We start from the raw sequence: 21,013 nt of genomic DNA on the forward strand, positions 1-21,013 counted from the left end.
GAATTAACAAAGACTTTTTTGGATTGAACAGTTGTTGATACTGTGCAAGGAATGAGAGATACTCTCGGGACTTCCCATTCTTTACTTTGGGAAGAGTTTTAAATAGAAATTAACTTGTTCCTTGTTTTGTTGATTGAATTTGTTGTTTTGTGATGAATAATGTATCCCCTGGATCTTTTGGTTAAATTAGAAATTGAATCATTATAAGAAATCATATAGATTTGGTTAAATATTTTAGAATAAAAATATGGCCTTGGAACTTGATATTTTAGGATGAAAAATAAATCCCTTTTCTTCGAAGTGCTTCATTTACTCGGAATTAGATTCTAAGCAGATCATGTGTGCTTAAGGGCACCCTGAGGTTTCTCTGAATTTCTGCAGAGTGGTGGGAGGAGGGAAGTCCTTGAGTGTCTTAGAACAGAATTTAGGAAAACTTCCTAAGCCAAAGTGTTTTGAGCAAAGCATCAGTAGCTAAAGAAGCATCACCTGGGAAATTTTATGCACCTTCAGACTTGTCACAGGATTTTCATTATTAATGAGAACCCAAAATAATTTATAATGAACATTTAGTCTTGAGACTCCTGCTGTAAAGAACCTTTCAAAATGTATGAAGGCTGTATATTTTAATTTCTGTCAAGTCTGTTTGCTAATTTCAATTATTTGCATAATCTATTTAGTACAATCATTTTATTATCCTTGAACCTTTAGTAAAGTGCTATTAAATTATCCCAGCCCAGTCTCATGAGGACAGAACAAAATTAAACTATGATGTGCATCTGCTTTGGGTCAGAGTGACAAACTAGAGATAAATGTTCTCAGAGACCCTGTGGTAAGTAACAGGAGCTTCAGTGGTTAAGAGTGAATGGCCCCAAACAGCAGGAGATAATGAGATGCTGCATGGTCAGGATCCACAGATTAAATAGAGGGCAGTCTCAGAACCAGAGGAAGAGGCACAGAGATCTGAATTACTCAGTCCTTTGCTTGTATCTGAGTTCACTGCACAGTGCCATGATGCTTTGGTGTGAAGCAGATAAATGTTGAATTAAACTGAAATACAGAGACTAAAAACCTCTTGACAAGTTGTATTATTTTATATTTTATTGATTTTATTTTTCAATGTAACTATACCAGGTTTACAGGTATGAATCTTTTACAAATTCATCTTAATTCTGCCTTCTAAAATTTTGCACAAGAAGTCTGTGTTATTCTAATAAAGCAGCCCTAAAAGATGGCATCCTCTATTATGATATTCCAAGCTCAAGTACCCAACTCTTTATCTCTATTACATGTTATTACACTCATATTTTTTCAAATAAGTTTCCCACTTGGTGTTGTTTATCCAGACGCTTTGTCACTATGATTACCATACTCTTATCAAGCATCAATTTGTTGGTGTCTCTTTTGAAGACAAGAGGTGAGAACTCAAAAGACAGGCACAGGAAAGACTGTTTTTCCTTTTCAGATCTCAAAGGATATGTTGGGGATTTCAGAGCTACAAAGAGTTGAGAGAACTGAACTGATAAAAACTCATCTGAAGTGTTTGGATAGGTGAAATCAATGACTGCTGGTTAAATGAGACGCACATAGCAAATACACTGTAAGATGAATTAAATGGTAATTGAAAATACCTGCAGAAAATTTGATTAGAATCTGGAGTATCTACAGAAGTAGCAAGATAATAAGAAATGCATTTCTAAAGCACATTTAAATCTGTCAATGCACCTTACTCAGTAAATTTTCTGTCAGTCTCATTAAAAGAATTAATTTACATACATTAAACCTTTTATAGTGAAAGTAGGATTGCAGAAAACTTTGGGTGCACCTGAAGTTACTTCCTTGTGTATTCACAGGAGTAGGACATTTAAATTATATAATAGGAATATATTTAAGGGGCTGGCATTGTGGCATAGTGGGTTAAGCCACACCTGTGACACCAGTATTCATATTGTAATAGCAGTTCAAGTCCCATCTGTTCCACCTCTGATCCCTGCCATGTGCCTGGAAAAGCAGCAAAATATGGCCCAAGTACTTTGGTCCTAACTACCTGTGTAAGATACCCAGATGGAGTTCTAGGCTCCTGGCTGGAACTGCCTGTACCAGCTCCAGTGTTTGCAGCCATTTGGGAAGTGAACCAGCAGAAGAAAAATCTCTTTATCTCTCTGTCTCTGCCTTCAGTCACAATTCCTTTCAAATACATAAAATAAGTCTTTAAAAATATATTCAAATAGTTTGTTTAAATCAGTGTGTCAGTATTTTACAAAATTGATAAAAATAGAATGTATTTTTATCTTACATGAATTCAAATGATAAACTTATGGATATTTCAGATAACTTCTCTATGGAGAATATTCTGAAATATTGTCTTGATGCCAGTTTTAACAAAAAAGCTGTCTGCACCTTAATGTTTATTGCAGCTCAATTCACAATAGCTAAGACCTGGAACCAACCCAAATGCCCATCAATAGTAGACTAGATAAAGAAATTATGGGACATGGACTCTATAGAATACTATACAGCAGTCAAAAACAATGAAACCTGGTCATTTGCAACAAGATGGAGGAATCTGGAAAACATCATGCTGAGTGAATTAAGCCAGTCCCAGAGGGACAAATATCATCTGTTTTCCCTGATTGGTGACAACTAACTGAGCACCAAAGGGGAAACCTGTTGAAGTGAAATGGACACTATGAGAAACAGTGACTTGATCAGCTCTTGTCCTGACTGTTGATGTACAATGTAATGCTTTATCCTTTTTAGTATTTTTTTTGTTCTAGTACTATTGGTTGAACTCTGTAATTAACTCAAAATTATTCTTAGGTGTTTAAATTTTAACTGAAAAGTGATCTCTGTTAAATATAAGATGGGAATAAGAGAAGGAGGAGATGTACAATTTGGGACATGCTCAAGCTGACTTGCCCCAAATGGTAGAGTTAGAAATGTGCCAGGAGATTCCAATTCAATCCCATCAAGGTGGCATGTACCAATGCCATCTCTCTAGTCCAAGTGATCAATTTCAGTTCACAATTGATCACTCTGATAGGTCTAAGAGTCAAAGGGATCACACAAACAAGACTAGTGTCTGCTAATACTAACTGATAGAACCAAAAAGGGAGAGAACGATCCAACATGGGAAGCGAGATACACAGCAGACTCATAGAATGGCAGATGTCCTAAACAGCACTCTGGCCTCAGAATCAGCCCTTAAGGCATTTGGATCTGGCTGAAGAGCCCATGAGAGTATTGTAGGCATGGAGAGCCAAGACACCATGGAAAAAAAAAAAATGACCTAAATGAAAGATCTCAGCAAGTGAGATCCCGATGGAAAGAACGGGACCATCAAAGAAGGAGGTATCTTTCTCTGAAGGGAGGAGAGAACTTCCACTTTGATTATGACCCTGTCGGAATAAGATCGAAGTCGGTGAACTTAAAAGGCTTCCATAGCCTTGGTAATTCATGACTAGAGCCTAGGGAGATTACTGATGCCATAAACAAGAGTGTCAAATTGTTAAGTCAACAACAGGAGTCACTGTGTACTTACTCATCATGTGGAATCTGTCCTTAATGTGTTGTCCAATGTGAAGTGATGCTATAACTAGTACTAAAACAGTATTTTTACACTTTGCGTTTCTGTGTGGGTGCAAACTGATGAAATCTTTACTTAATATAGACTAAATCGATCTTCTGTATATAAATAGAATTGAAAATTAATCTTGATGTGAATGGAATAGGAGAGGGAGCGGGAGATGGGAGGGGTGCGAGTGGGAGGGAATTTATGGGGGGGGAGCCATTGTAATCCATAAACTGTACTTTGGAAATTTATATTTACTAAATAAAAGTTTAAAAAAAATTATGTCATTGGACTCTGAAATGAAAGTATAAATGTTTGGAAAATCCTCATGTCAAATAAATATAAATAAGTATAAAGAATATTTTTTTAAAAAATTCACATTATTTGTGAAATTCAAGGATTGGAGAAATAAGTGGGTTTCAAATAATTGGGTAAAGGCATCAATGATCATACTTTTTTATGCTCAGAAACTGAATTTTCATAATTTCTCCTAGAACTTTGATACTCATATCTCAATCTTGGCTCATTGTTCTCTGTCCTCTTGCACTCAAAGTCTACAACACAGGTTATAATTTCATTAAATAGAAAGCAGTCTGATCATTTTGTGGCCATTTGAGAGATTAATGATACTGGCTTCCAAAACTGATTGTGCAATAAGACTAAAGAAAGAGGAAATATATAAGATTATATGGAGTGTAATTTATTGGGAAAATTTATAGACAGAGGATGGTCTTGGGTGCTCACAGGGCATATGGATCTGTAACACAAAGTGGGGCATGGAAAAGAAGTGAGAGGGAGAGTTTTAGCTCATGGTGGAGAGAAATGTGCCTGAACCTTTTCAAGACATATTAACATTCATAAGAGACATCGCAGAAATCAAATAGGAGAATTCTGGGTAGTAGATAAGAGCTTCAGGTAAGAGTAGCATGTTATCGAAACAGTTTTCATTATGTCATAAGATTTGGGATGACCACAGGAGTGACCCAAAGGCAAGCTGACAGTCATATCAAAGATGCTAAGGCTCTGTCAAACTACTCCCCTACACGTGGCTTTCTAAAATTTTCCTTCAATTCATTAACAGTTTTTTATTCCTTATCATTGCTGCTGCATTGTTACTAGATATACCAAAATGTCTCTCATTTTGATATCGTATCACCCTTCATTCACAGAAGGTGAAAAGATCATTTCACATATGAAGCTAAAGTAAAAACTACCAAAATTTAGAGCACCTTAAAATTTCTCTTGATGAAAAATTGCTGTAACTGTAAAGATAGTCTTGATACTTTCAAGGCTCCAGACTTCCAGCCAGGCAATTTAAAATTAACAGCAGTAGCTAGGAATGCAATTTAGTAAAACTATTCTACTTACAGTCAGTAATAAGCTCTTTCTCTCTGTCTCTGTTCACACACACACATAAATACATTTCATGTATATCATTCTGTCTCTTTCTTCCCACTTCTAAAGTCCTATCAAGGGAAATAACTACAGAAATAATTAAGCATTTTTTTCAAGTGATTTTTTTTTAATTCATTAGTTTCCACTCTCAAATGTAGGCTGTTGGCATCTATGGAGATGCCGCCTGACTAATGAAATATTTCCCCCAGGCATCTATGTGTGTTTATGTATTAACAGCAGTGCATGTCATATTTTATTTCTTTTGGGCATCACTTTGAATATTTTGTGAATTCTACAGCACAAAGTACAAAGCAAAGAAATCAATTATCATATTTAGAAATATTCATTAAGAGCTATATTATAATAAAACCTGATTAAATTCTGACAGCAAATAGTTATATTTTAAAATGAATATCTCTTCATATATATGTAAAAAGAGGAGTGGCAAAACATAAATCATTTTATTGTTTCAATGCTATTTTACTTTTTCAAATTAATAAACTTTATTTTTCTTTAAAAAAAAGTATTAGATTCAGGGCAAAATTAAGCAGAAATTAGAGTCTCTGTAATACCCCTAACCCCACACATGTAACAGCCTCCTCCATTATTAACCTTCTGCTCCACAGTGGTATGTTTATCACAATAGATAAGCATATGGTTTCACATCTTTATCACTCAAAGTCCATAATTACATTATAGTTTGCACTTGGTGTACATTCTGTATGTTTTGAAAAATGTGTAATGACATGTATCCACACTTGTGTTTTAGTTTTGATCTGAAGACTAAAAGTTTACATCTATATATTTATCCATATGCACAGGACCTTTACTATACATTTCTCAACACTGGGAAAATCCATTTACCTAGGACCTTTGATGGGACTTGGACATCCAAGCTACATTTAAGAGATTTACTTATTAAGTTCATAAGCTATTAATGAAGTTCTATTTCAGTTAATTATCATCAATTCAAAAGCCCACAATTCAGTGTCAGAGTACTCTCGATTCATTACTGCTAAGGTTTCTTGAGTTGGATAGGTGATTTCTTGTGTTGATTTCACCTGAGCTCATTCATGCTCCGAATCTGGCTTCAGAGTTGTCTGTACCTGCAAGTCAAAAATGACCTATTCGTGAATCTGGCAATCATTCCTGACTTGCCTTTGAGGAAATTCAGTTCTCTTCCACATGTCCACTCATACTTCAATAGGCTCAGCTGGTTTCCTTACTTGACATCCTCATGGTGGCATTGCAAGAGAAAAGAGACAAATGCTGCAAGGTGGCTTGAGACTTCAGCTCTAGAATCTTATGTCGCTTGACTTCCATTACATTTTATTCATTGGAACAAGTCTAAATTTAAGAGGTCTGGAAATAGACTCCAACAGTTGATAGGAAGAACTGCAAATGATTTGTGACCATATTTAGTCTGCTGCAATCCCATATTTCTGATATTAAAATACTATTAGAATGATCTTATAATAAAAGTTAGCAGAATTTTCAAATAAATTTGTTTCACTTAAATAACACATTTTCAAATTCTGTCAACTTATGTAAGTTCCTTAATTCATGGTTCCTGCCTTCTTCATGTTTCTATCACTTCTATTTAATACCATTTCTGACACGAAGGATACATTGTTTTATGAATGACTGATTAACTTATTTTCATAAATTTATTTCTTGATAAATCCTAAACATCTAAACAATGGATTCTGAAAACTTATCTATTTTTATTATGTCAAAAATATTCCAACAGGTTTATAGTTCTAGTTCATTCTTAAAACATTGATAAGTAAAAGTGCAACTATATTTGTAAGTCATTTAAAGTATGTTTTACATGCTTAGTGAATTACTTCAAATAAGAAACTCAATTTCATTGTCTTAGGGTGGACAAAAATGGTTATCTTCTTCGGGCTGCATCACAGAAGATGCAGGTCTAAAGGGAACACCCAGGGCAGACATTTGGCCCAGAAGTTAAGGTTGCTGCCTGCGATACTCACATCTCATATTGGAATGCATGGATTTAAGCCCTGGCTGTGTTCTTCATTCCAGCTTTCTGCTAATATGTACCCTGGAAGGTAGTACATGATGGCTGCACTGCTTAAGTCCCTTCCTCCCACATGGGAGATCTAGATTAAGACCAGACATTTGGGAGTGAGACAGATGATGCAAGATCTCTCCCTCCCCCCCTTACAAATAAAATTAATAAAAATTTTAAAAAGAAAACACTGTATACTCATTTAAAGTGAGATGTCACCATAATGAACTTAAAAATATGTTATTATCATGATCCAAAGCAAGCCCTATATCTTTTTTTTTTTAAGATTCATTCATTTATTTGAAAGGCAGAGCTACAGAAAGGCAGAGGCAGAGAGAGAAAGGTCTTCCATCCACTGGTTCACTCCCCAGATAGCTGCAATGGCCTGAGCTGCGCAGATCTGAACCCAGAAGCCAGGAGCCAGAAGCTTCTTCTTGGTCTCCCATGCTGGTGCAGGGGCTCAAGGACTTGGGCCATATTATACTGCCTTCCCAAGCCATTGCAGACAGCTAAATTGGAAGTAGAGCAGCCGGGACTTGAACTGCTATATATATGGGATGCCAGTGCCTAACGCAGTGGCTTTACCCACTATGCCACAGCACAGGCCCCATCCCTATATCCTTTTGAAATGTTAATACAGTAGGATGCTAGCCTTTAAAAAGTTAATGGAGAAGCATATTATGTTAAAACCATGCAATTTTAAAAAAGCATCAAATTATTTTAATCCTTTATATTATCATTGAACTTTTTGAGGTACTTTCATATATACAGTTTTAAAATTTTATTTAAGTTATACAAGTTTCATGTATATCATATACAGATATGGAACATAGTGATAATTCCCACCCAAACCTCCCTCCTACAGATGCTCCAACATTTCTTCCTCTCCCCTCTCCCATTCCCACTCTTAATTTTTACAAAGATCTACTTGCAATTAACTTAATGATCATAAAGTCAACTCTACACTATTTGTAAGAATTCAAGAAATAGTATGAAGAAAAAAAGCACTGTTCCTCAACAGAAGAGACAAGGGCTCTATACAGTCATCACATCTCAAAATGTCCATTTCACTCCAATATATTTCAGTTTAGGAATTCCGCTCAGATCTAGAAAAAAAAATGATGCTAAATTTAAAATGGAAACAAAAAAGACCCTGAGTAGCTAAAGCAGTCTTACAACAGCAAAAAAGCTGAGGCATCACAATATCAAATTTCAAGACATACTATAGGGCAGTTACAATCAAAAATGCCTAGTACTGACACAAAAACAGATGTGTAGACCAATGGAACAGAATAGAAACTGAAGAAATTAATCTACACACCTACAATCAACTTATCTTTGACAAAGGAGCTAAAATCAATCCCTGGAGCAAGGACAGTCTCTTCAACAAATGTTATGGGGAAACTTGATTTCCATATGCAGAAGTGTGAAACTAGACCCCTACCTTAAACCTTGCATAAAAATCCACTCAAAATGGATCAAAGACCTAAATCTACAATCCAATACCATCTGATTACTAGAGAACATTGGGGAAACTCTGCAAGACATTGACATAGGCAAAGACTTTTTAGAAAAGACCCCAGAAGCACAGGCAATCAAAGCAAAAATTGACAAAGGAGATTACTTCAAGCTGAGAAGCTTCTGCACTGCAAAAGAAACACTCTGCAGAGTGAAGAGGCAACTGACAAATAGGAGAAATTATTTGCAAAGTATGCCACTGATAAAGGGTTAAGATCCAGAGTGTAAAAAGAGCTCAACAAATTCAGCAACAAAATAAACAATCCAGTTAAGAAATGGGCAAAGGACTTGAACATGCATTATTCAAGAGAGGAAGTTCACATGGACTGTAGACACCTAAAAAAATGCTCAGGATCAGTAGCCATCAGGGAAATGCTAGTCAAAACCACAGTGAAGTTTCACCTCACTCCATTTAGAATAGTTGTCATACAGAAATCAACAAGCAGTAAAAACTGGTAGGAATGTGGGGGAAAAGGTACCCTAATCCACTGTTGGCAGGAATATAAACCGATACAGCCACTGTGGAAGATAGTATGGAGATACCTCAGAAATCTGAATATAGACCTACCATATGATCCAGCCATCCCATTTCTGTGAATTTACCCAAACCAAAAGTAATCAGCATATGAAAGAGTTATCCGTACCTCCATGTTCATTGCAGTACAATTTACAATAGTTAAGATATAGAATCAGCCCAAATGTGCATCAACAGATGACTGGATAAAGGAATTATGGTATGTGTACACAATAGAGTACTACTCGTGCAAAAAAGAATGAAATACTGTTTTTTGCAACAAAATGAATGCAGCTGGAAACCATTATAGTTAGTGAAATAAGCCAGTCCCAAAAAGACAGATACCATTATATATACTTCTTAATATTCAAAATAAGAGAAGATACATTTAACTTTGTTTTCGTTGAAATTTAATGAGTACATTGATAGATATGTAGAGAAACTGCCATATTTAAAACTGTTAACAACTTTAAATATACAATTATCAAGAATACAGTGTCCTGAGATCAACCATATATTTTGGGATCTCAGCCAAACATTAAATATTTTTATGACCTAGGGCAGGTTATACTACATCTTAAGTTCACTTTGTTTTTCTGGAAAACTGTAATGACAATAGGTAATATCACATAAAGTAGACTCAAGTCATAAACCAACTAACTGATATAAAAATTTTATCAGCATTATTGGTAATTGTTTCCTGATTTTTTTGTGGTTCCTTTTGGTATATTTGGATTATTAACTCCTAATTTAGAGATGATTGTCAAATTCTATCATTCCTAAAAAATTGACAAGATATAGGCATGTCTAAAATTATATGTAAAAAGCCATACATATTTATTTTGTGTATATACAAAATGTCTACAACAAATTCATGAAAAATAGTGTATTATCTAAAAAACTATATACATGATTTAAAATGTTTTGCATGATATGTTTTTTAATTTTCATTTTTACACAGATTTTTGAATTACTTTTATGTAGCTAATTTCCTTTTTTCTCTTTCATACTCTATTTGTAAAAACAGTCCAATGATTATAGTGCTAATCTAATTATGTGGGTGAAGCAATAGTATTTGTCAGGTAGAGCATTTCTGAATGATAGCAGTGTGCCTCAGGTGGCATTAAAGCATACCAAGCTGAAAGCTTTCAATTTTACCACCTGAGAAGTATGCTAATTAACCAAAAATGCAGAGCCTGAAGTGGCTGCTCCATTATTGCCAATGAGAGGAACAGTTGGGTCCTTAGATTTATTAGCCTGCAAATTACAGACTGCCAGTTCTGGGACACCAACTGTGCCCTCCATGTGCAAGTTTTCACCAGTATTCTGTTGAAAAGTTAGGGTCATTAGCAATATAAGGAATTGTAGTAGTAGTACAATAGTAATAGAATTATGTGGGCATCAGGATTGGACTTATCCTGCTTAGTAACCCAGATCCATGGTACTTTTGCTAATAGCTTTGGAAGAGTTAATTAAAACATGTTTCACTATCTATATATTGAAAATAGAAAGTTTATTTATATGTTAGATTGCAAATGAGTAAGGTTATGCTGAGTGTGCTAAAATGGTTTTGACACATACTAATCAAGAATTATTTTTTCTACTTTGCCTCCAATTCTTTGTAAAACACAGAGGCATTTAGTCAAATAAAAAATCTTATGTTAGATTGTTGCATGTGTTATTATATGAATTTAATTAAGGAATATGATTAACAATGCAATACTACAATGTTATTTATTTTGTGTAAAACATAACTATATTCTCAAATTCACATTTTTCTTAAGTGTGTCAACAAGTTTATGGCACAGTATTCAGTGCTAAGAAATTTATACTGTTCAGCAGACTTCCCCTTGACTCTCATAATATTTTATTGGGCAGACAAAATAAGCAAATATGTTTTCACCCCTTTTACTGCACCTAAAATGTTTACAATGATACAGTTTCATCTTTACTTCATTGCTGTTTTCAACAGTTCACACCGTGGAACCATTTTATAGAAGATTATGCTTTAAAATGTTTCCAAGTCAATAACAGAATCTTCTTTGAATGGAAAAGAATGTGTATCTATTTATAACTGGATTATTTTAAGCAATGGATTCAGTTTTATAAAGTGATAATGATTTATTTGATGATCAGGAAAACTTAGAAATACTAATATTGGGTGTGATTATCACTGATAAGTAAAACATGTGGTGCTATGTTATATACATAGTTACCACAATCTTCAAATAATATTACAAAGATACTCACAAGGATTTGTACCAACTCTTTGCTGTCACGATACCGTGTAGCTTCAGCACATTAAGTCTGCATTCAGCACAGGTATGCATTATTGGTTCCTGAATATAGTTTTCTTCTGAAGCATTGTGCAAGTATGCATGGGTAGCTATGTGAAGGTGCATATTTCTTTTACTGAGCAGAGGACAGGTCCTTTTCCTTCCCAGTCATGATCTAACCTAAGAAGGATATTATTTTGCAGCAGGTCAGATTAAAAAAAATAATAAACTAATAGTTTTGTGGAAGGGCAAAATGTAGGGTTCATTTATTATTTTATTATGTTTGTGGTGGATTGTTTGTTTATGCAAATCTGTTAAATTCCACATCCATTGGAATTTTTAAGTTTGTAATATGTGCTTGTTCTAGATGTCATTGTATGTCTTTCCCTAGCTATGTATGGCCATTAGAGTGCTAAAATGTGATTACAAATTGAGTTGTGAAGTTACCTTAAAATTAACACTTGGATTCAAACACATAGTATGAACCTAGGTTAAAATATCTTTGCCGGCGCTGTGGCTCACTAGGCTAATCCTCCACCTGCAGCGCTGGCACCCCGGGTTCTAGTCCTGGTTGGGGCACTGGATTCTGTCCCTGTTGCTCCTCTTCCAGTGCAGCTCTCTGCTGTGGCCCAGGAAGGCAGTGGAGGATGGCGTAAGTGCTTGGGCCCTGCACCCTCATGGTAGACCAGGAAGAAGTACCTGGCTCCTGGCTTCGGAGCAGGTGCAGTGCGCTGGACGCAGTAGCCATTTGGGGGGTAAACCAATGGAAGGAAGACCTTTCTCTCTGTCTCTCTCTCTCTCATTGTCTAACTCTGCCTGTCAAAAAAAAAAAAAAAGTAGTTTAAAATAACCTGATGACTACATCAAGAATTTGTAGGTTAACCTATAAATGTCTAATAGCTCTGAGGAATGTATGGGAAAAGCAAGTGCTAGAAAATAAAAGGTAGCAATAAAAACACATTTTTAAAAGCAAAAACTCTGCTGTGAAAGAAATCAGGTTGTGTGGACCTGAACAGTAACTGAAAAGTTGGAGGGAGGTCTCAGAATTCTTGTCATTACTGGATATGTCCATAGCACTAATTCATAATTTTAAGTTGATTTACAGAAAAGATAAGATGAACAGAAACAATATAGCACATACACACAAACATTGAATTTGACATCTGTCCTGCCATTCCAATATGATCTGTACATCTGCATAACTACAAATTAATAGGGGAAAAATAAAAGTATCCTAATTAGTTAATTCCAACTAAGTTACAGAATCATAAAATTCATTGTTAATATATGAAAAATTATTCATAATAAGTCATCATCTCCTATTTTACAATACCTTATAGACATCTGTATAAAGAAATTGAGTCTATTTTTCTATTCTTTGATTCTAATGGTATGATTTTCTTTAAGTAGTAGAATACTGTGAATCATATTGTACCAATTCCAAGATTAAACCTTAAATGGCTTTGTATACATTTACTCTTACTTTTGGATCCTTAACACTGTGTATGGACAAATCCAGGTCAATCTGCTAAATGATGAAAGATGTCTTTTTCTAGCTTATGGTTCTAACCAGTCCACCAACTAAGAAAGGTAATATGCATCATAAAATTGTGCGAAAGTATGAAACTGACTAGAAAAACAAACTAAAGGAATTTTAAAGGAAAAATAGCAAGGCCAAGCCACTATTTATCAGTAATAATCTTAAATGTAAATGGACTACATTCCTCAATTTAAAATTACAGACAGACTGGATGTATAAAAATAAAAATAAAACAATACTCAATTATATGTTTCATATAATTCAAAATCAAAAGAAAGTAGGAATAGCTATACTTTTATATCAGACAAAATAGACTTTAAGACACTAGCTTAAAAAGAAGGCCTTTCTATAATGATCAAAGGATTAATTCAACAAGACAATGTGACCATTATAATGTAATTGCAGAGAATTCCAGAGTACTTAGTTTAACAAGACAAACATTAATAGATCTAAAGGGAGATATGCACACTAATAAAATAATATCAGGGGACTTCAACATTCTGTTTTCATCAGTGGACAAACAACCAAAAAGTCAGCAAAATAACAGCACAGATAATTTATACTGTAGACTAAATGGACTTAGTAGATATTTATATAACATTCCATTCCACAGATGCATAATACACATTCTTTTCACCAGCACATGAAAAATTCTCTAGGACAGAACATATACTTGACCATAAAACATTGAAACAAAAAATTAAAACAATATCATGAATGTTTTCTTACTACAATGGAATATATCCAGAAATTAGCAACAAAACTCTAGAAATTATATAAATACATGGAGACTGAACATGCTCTTTAATGAATAATGTGTCATTGAAGAAATAAAAAAAAATCTTTTAAACTTGTGAAATAACTGAATTTGTGGGATATACTGCTTTATCAAAAAAATAGCCTAATAATATATCTCATGGACCTAGAAAAACAAGAACAACAAAAATCCAACCCTAGAATTAGTAGAAAGGAAATACAGAGAAATAATAAAATAGAAATTAAATATATATATATATATATAAAGACTAATGAAATGAAGATCTAGTTTGTAGAATGTTCAACAAAATTGATAAGCCACTAACCAGACTAATTAAGAAAAGGGGGGAGATTAAAATAAAATCAGGAAAAGGAGGTATCACTCAAATGACTGATAGCATGAAAGAATTATTGGGAATTATTATGGACATCTACATGCCAGCAAATTGGGAAACCTAGAAGAAACGTATACATTTCTAGAAACATATAGCTTACCCAAGTTGAATCACAATGACATAGAAATGGGAACACCCAATGTTCAAGGATGATATTGAGCCAGTAGTAGTTTCCCAGCTTGATAAAACCAAGGTGGCCGAATGACTTCACAGCTGAATTGTACCATGCTTTTTAGGAGGAACCAACACCAACTCCACAACTCTTTTCAAGCTGTTTTCAACAATTGAGATATAGAGAACTGTGCAAAACTTGTACTATGAGGTCAGCATTACCTTAATTCCAGATCCATGCAAGAATATAATGACAATAAAAAAAGAGAATCACCAGTCAATATCCCTAATGAATATAAATGCAAATATCTTTAACAAAATACTAGCCAACTGAATCTGACAAGAAATCAAAAATTTCATCCACTGTGATGAACTTGGATTCACCCCAGGGATGCAGAGATGGTTCAGTATGAGCAAATCAATAAATATATAAAAAATTATATGATTATCTCAGGATGCACAAAAAGCATTGGATAAATTATAACATCATTTATTGATAAAAACCTTAAAAATTAGGAATGGAAGGATCATAATACACTAATAAAAACTAGATATTAGAAACCCACAACTTACATCATAGTGAATGTGGAAACACTGGGAGTATTTTTACTAAGATTTGGAAATCAGACAAGGATTCCAATCTTGCCAATCATATTCAATATAGTTGTGGAAGTTTTAGCCATAGGCTTTAGCAAGAAAAAGAATAAAAGAAAAGAATACTAATCGGAAAGGAGGAAGTACAATTATACCCATTTGTAGACAACATTATTATATATAAAGGGAAACCAAAACACTCAAAGAAAAAGATATTTGACCAGGTTAGAGAATTCAGCAAAGTTGCAGAATACAAAAATAACACACAAAGTATGTACCATGTTTAATATCCCCACCATGATCTTGCTGAGAAAGAACTTATAGTAAAAATCACATTCATCATAGATGCAAATCAAAACAAAAACAAAATGAATACCTTGAGTTAAATTTAACCAGGAGTGTGAAATACCTCTACAGTGATAATTTAAAAACACCTTTGAAAAAAATAGATGAAGACTCACAAAATAAGGAAATACTTCCCATATTCGTGTATTGGAAGAATTACATGTATCTTTGTAGGTGAGGTGTGTTTCTTGTAGGCAGCAAATAAATGGTTCTTATTTTTTAATCCTATTCAATTCCTATTTAATCCTCTGTATCTTTTACCTGGAGATTTGAGACCATTTACATTCAGGGTAACTAGTGATAAGTACCTACTTGGCCCTGCCATTTTTCCACAAATGTTCCCATCATCTGTTTTGGATTTCTTTTGTACTTTTACAAGGGGATTTTCTTCACATTCTTTCATGGTGATCACTTTCTTTCTGTATTTCTGTATGTAGCACATCCTTAAGCATCTTTTATAAGGCTGGACTAGTGGTGACAAATTCAATTTATTTTTGTTATGGCAGGTCTTTATTTCACCTTCATTCATAAATGAGAACTTTATAGGGTACAGTATTCTGGGTGACAGCTTTTTCTCTTAAGATTTGTACTATATCTTGCCATGGTCTTCTAGTCTGTGGGGTTTCTAATGAGAAGTCAGCTGTGAGTCTAATTGGAAATCCTCTGAAAATAATCTGGAATTTTTCTCATGCTCATTTTAGAATCTTTTTCTTTATGCTTTACTGTGGAAAGTTTGATTTCAGTGTGTCATGGTGAAGATCTGTTCTGGTCATATTTGTTAGGAGTTCTATGCATTTCTTATACTTGGACATTCCTCTCTTTTCTCTAAATTAGGGAATTCTATAATTATTTCACTAAGTAGGACTTCTAGTCCCTTCTCTCTTTCCACACCTTCAGGCAGTCCTAAATCCCATATGTTGGGTCATTTGATAGTATCACATATATCTCCAACACTGTTTTTTATAGTTTTCTAATTTCTTCTTGTTGTTTTTAGTCTGACTATAAAATTTCCAGAGATTTGTCTTCTAGCTCGGATATTCTTTCTTTTGCCTCACCAATTCTGTTGCTAAGGCTTTCCACTGCATTTTTTATTTGGCCTATTTAGTTCTTCATTTCTAATATTTCATTTTGATTTTTCTTTAATATCAATTTCATGGGAACATTTTTCATTCATATCATATATAGTTTTCTTTAGCCTGTGGATTTGATTCTGATTGCTTTTGAGTAATCTGTTGGTTAATTTTTTTGAATTCCATTTCTGGCTTTTCCTCAATATCTTCATCTTCACATTCTAATATTGAAATGTTGTAGTGTTTCTTTAGAAGGCTCCTAGTGTCTTCCTTATTCTTGTTTCTTGAATTGCTGCATTTATTTTTAGTCATTTGAAATTTTTTTTGTCTGATGGCTTTCATCTTTGATCTGTGCTTCTGTAACTCTGGTGGAAATCTACACTTTCAGTGAATACCAAGAGGTATGTGGTGTGGCTAGGGAGCTCTATTTACCAGGATGGGGTGAGTATCAAGGGTAATACCAACACTGGGCATGGTAGCTCTCCTCTGGTTAACTGTATGGAGAGGAATTGTCACCTCTTTTGGTGCAACCATTCCTTCTCCAAGCTGAGGGAATACTCAAGTGTTACTCCCCAGTGTTCTTAACACTCATCCTAACCACTGTATGAACTAAACATATGATCTGTGGAGTACTTCCTGTGAGCACAGTTCCTTCTGCTAAGAGCTGCTCTGGGCAATCAAAGAGCTATGAGAGTGTGGAAAAGCACTCTATGTTTGCCCAGAACCCAGATACACTTTGCATCCTCTCATGTGGTCACCATGTTTTCTTTGTCTCAGCTCCAAGGGCTCTCAAGGTCAAGGAGTGTCAGTGAGGCCACTGCACCCCACTAGCCCATCCTGTCCACAAGGAAACTGAGGTGTTCCCAGAGCCACTGTCTGTGTGTGTTGCAGCCCACTGGATCTAGTTGGGTTCTCCCAACCAGATTTGATGTCCTTGGGGAATGCATATTTTTCTCTCTGATTATATCTAGGGTTTGCAGGCACACAAAATACCTGCCCACTGCAGCCATGCTTGCTTCACAATTGTGCTGGGTGCACAGGGGAGTCTCACAGGTGGAACTTCCCTTCCATAGGGATGGCACCTCTCCCCTCCCATTTCCAGGTTGCTTCAACTGGTGCAATGGAGGCTGTCTCCCTCAGTATCTCCTGAATTGCTGTGGTTGTCCCTGTCGACTGGGTGGAGCTCAACCCCAATAAGTGCTGGGTATACACACAGGAGTCCGGGGCAGTCGCTACCTGCCTGTGTCCAAAAATTGCTCCAGCCCTCCCACATCTGGCTGCAAGTCTCTGTTGTAGCAGGGATGGGGGGCAGGGAGAGACACACTGCTTTTCTTCTCCTTTCTTCTGGAGAGCAGTTGCCTGGGTGGGACTCTAAAAGATACAGTTCACTAAGCTCTTCCTCCTGGTATATCAGCATCACTGTGAGCCCACATAGCCCGCTCTTTCCTAGTTTGCCCAGGGTGGGTGCCTTTCTCCCTGGATCTAAGCTGGTGAGTCTTTTGCTGTATATCTGCTCTTTCCGCATGGGTCCGGGCCATTTCCACTGCCTTTGCAGTATTTCCCACTGCAGCTCCCCCATGGCTTTACCCTGAGAGTTCATCCTCTCCACTTTTTTCCAATATTAATTTCACACAGCCTAACTCAGACCACCCTGTCACTATCCTGCAATCTTGGAATCCCCAGTAAATTATTTTTTAAAAAAGAAATGCCTTGATTATCACAAAAAATTGTTGCTTTAACCTTAGTTCTTGATTAGTCTGCTTTTGTATTGATTGGACCAATTCTACCTCTTGGTAGTCATTGCTTTGATTGTGCTTTGTTTTTAAAATCGTACTGATAAAGCCATGTTTCATCTCTGGTTACAGTTCTTTGAAAAAAAAAAACACATCAGGAACTTGATATCACTTGTTTAAAATCCCCATTGAATTTTTTTTTTTCTACAGCTGATCTGGGGGCAAAAGTGCTGGCAACCATTGAGCAGAAATTTTGCTTAACTTTAATTTTTCAGTCAGAATTGTATATGGATAACCAATTGAGATATCTAATTGTGATGGCTATTATTTCTGCTACTAATTGTTTCTTCTGTTAATTGTTGGGTCTCTTCAATTAGGATATGAACAAGATTAAAGTTTTCCTTGCAAATTGATGTGAGTTGTCTACTTCCTGGGGTTTCATTCTCAACATCATCTCTCCTCTTATCAAAATAAGTTATACAATTGCAAACTGCTAATTTTGTTCTTCTTCTTAGTTAGTTAGTTAGTTAGTTGAAAGGTATAATGACAGAGAGGGAGAGAGAGAGAAAGATATCTTCCTATCCCTAGTGACCCTCCAAATGGTTGCAATGGACAGGGTTAGACCAGGCAAAAGAGAGGAACCTGGAACTCCATCTGAGTCTACCATGTAGGTGGCATGTGAACCATTTTCTGCTTCTTTCCCAAGCACATTAGCAGGAATTTGATCAGAAGCAAAGCAGCTGGGACACTAACAGTTCAATATGGGGTGCTGACATTGTCACAAGTGGCCTAATCAACTGTACCACAATGCTGGCCTCTCTTTTGGGCATTATCATCATAGTCTTTTTGAAAACCATCAATTATTTACCATTTTTTCATTCAAACTTCACATAAGTTTGATATTCTTCTGCCAATTTTAACAGGGTTTTTGTTGGTCTTATAAGGACTCTTTTCAAATATGCTATATCCTCCTTACTGCTTCAAACTGCATCCTGTTCAACTATGTTGAAAAAATTAGTACAAAAGTATCCTTGAATTTCATTATTTGTTCATAATATGCATGTTTCATTAAGTTTTTGGAGATTCCTCATACACTGAACTCAGACATGTTAAAACATTGTGATTTGTCAATCATGCCTCTTATTCATTTCTCCATGCATATGTGTTTAATCTTGCTATTTATTCTACATAGAATCACCATCAGTTTTATTTTTTATACTCTTTCTCATGCTATATTTTTAAAATTTAGTTCAGAGATCATCTTTTTTGGTCCTGAAACCTGCTTCTCTTCCTCGTTAACATAGTGGTTTCATTGTCATGTGACTCAATTAAAATTAAAAAATTTGTTTTTCCTTCTCAGTTGAGCAATAGGAAGAAACATGTATTATTTGTTAATACCTATTCCAGAATTCATCATTTGGTCTGACATATGAAATACTTAATAAAATATCAAAAATGAGTAATTGCCTTTCTTATTCCATATTATTAATCATAATGACCTATCAAGGACAATGCATATTGCAATGACTATGTAAGTATCATTAGTGATGATTTCTGTTTCAGAGACTAGTTAAAAATAAATAAAGGCATAAAATAAAACAAAGAAATCAAGTAAAATTATTTTGATATTTTGTTGCGTTTTGTGATTATGGTAATTCTGACTCAATTATGTTTATAGCTTATCAATTTATAAAGTCTTTATAATGATTCTGCATGCTCATAGTGGACAAGTAAGCTCTCTCATAATGTGTGAAACAAATGGATTTTTCCCTTTTTAGTCACTGGTAATCAAAGAATGGAGAATGAACCATTACTCATAAAAATTGCTAATAATGCAAATACGCTTGAAATTAATCCTCAAGGACAGAGTCTGAGTAGTTTGAAAATGAGCAAAGGCTGTCAGTTGAAAACTCAGAAAACAACTGTGATGCCTGTAAGAAATAATAGGAAATTATGAACAACTTGACTATTTAAGCAGAGTAAGTTAGAAAGACTTCAAATAGGTGTATTTTATTCCTGTTAAATTCTCAAAATTAGAAATCAATGGTAAAAATATATTGTCAAGGGGCCAACACTATGCATAGTGGATTAAGCCTCTGTCTGCAGTAAGCATCCCATATGGGTATCGGTTCAAGTCCTGGCTGCTCCACTTCTGATCCAGCTCCTTACTAAAGGCCTGGGAAAGATAGCCCAACTCCGTGGGCCGCTACAACTATGTGGGAGAACCAGAAGATGCTCTTGGCTCCTGGATTCCACCTGACCCAGTGCTGGCTGTTTTGAACATTTGAAGAGTGAACCAGTGGTTGGAAGAGCTCTCAATCTGTCTTTCCCTCTCTGTAACTCTGACTTTTAAATAAATAAATAAATGTTTTTAAAATAATAATAATAGTATATTGTCAAGTATATAGAAAAAATAATAAAGAATAATGACAGCAGGAAAAATGTTACAACATCTTTCAAAAATTTTGTGGCATGGTACTATAAAACCATGGAAATTTTGCTGTTTTCAGTGACTTACCTTTGAAAATGCACTTTATCAACACAAACCAAATGTAGCTTAAAAAGCTAAAATAAATGTACTCTAGGACTTTTTATACAGCATGATATATCAAAATATACTTGATTGGATTATTAATTGTAGAAAAATCAATTGTATAGAAAGTATAAAGTCAAAAGACTTTTTAATTTAACTTTTTTTAACACAAGGTTAACAAATTTCATATATTTCATATATACAGATTTAAGAGCACAGTGATACCTTCACATTCTATCTTCCTTCCCACCTGTGCCTCCAACCCTCCCTTCTTCCTAATATTTTTAAACAAAATTTGCAAATGATATATTTTCAATTTATTTTATAAGCACAAGTTTAAGCCTTCACCAACAAAAGTTCAAAAAATATTACATAGCAAAAACACTGTTTCTCAAGAGCATAGAAAGGGCTATAAACAATAATGAAATCTCAAGACAAAATAGATGCAACTGGAAACCATTATACTTAGTGAAATGAACCATTCCCCAAAGACAAATATCATATGTCTTCACTAATTTGTGGTAATTAATAGACAGAACACACAATAAAGTAATATATGAGAGAAATTGACATTTTGACATTAGGACCATTTATATTAGTTTAGGGATAAGTTAGGAAACTAGTAATTTGGGT

This window comes from Lepus europaeus, chromosome 12 (genome assembly GCF_033115175.1).
Source record: "Lepus europaeus isolate LE1 chromosome 12, mLepTim1.pri, whole genome shotgun sequence".
Lineage (NCBI taxonomy): Eukaryota > Metazoa > Chordata > Mammalia > Lagomorpha > Leporidae > Lepus > Lepus europaeus.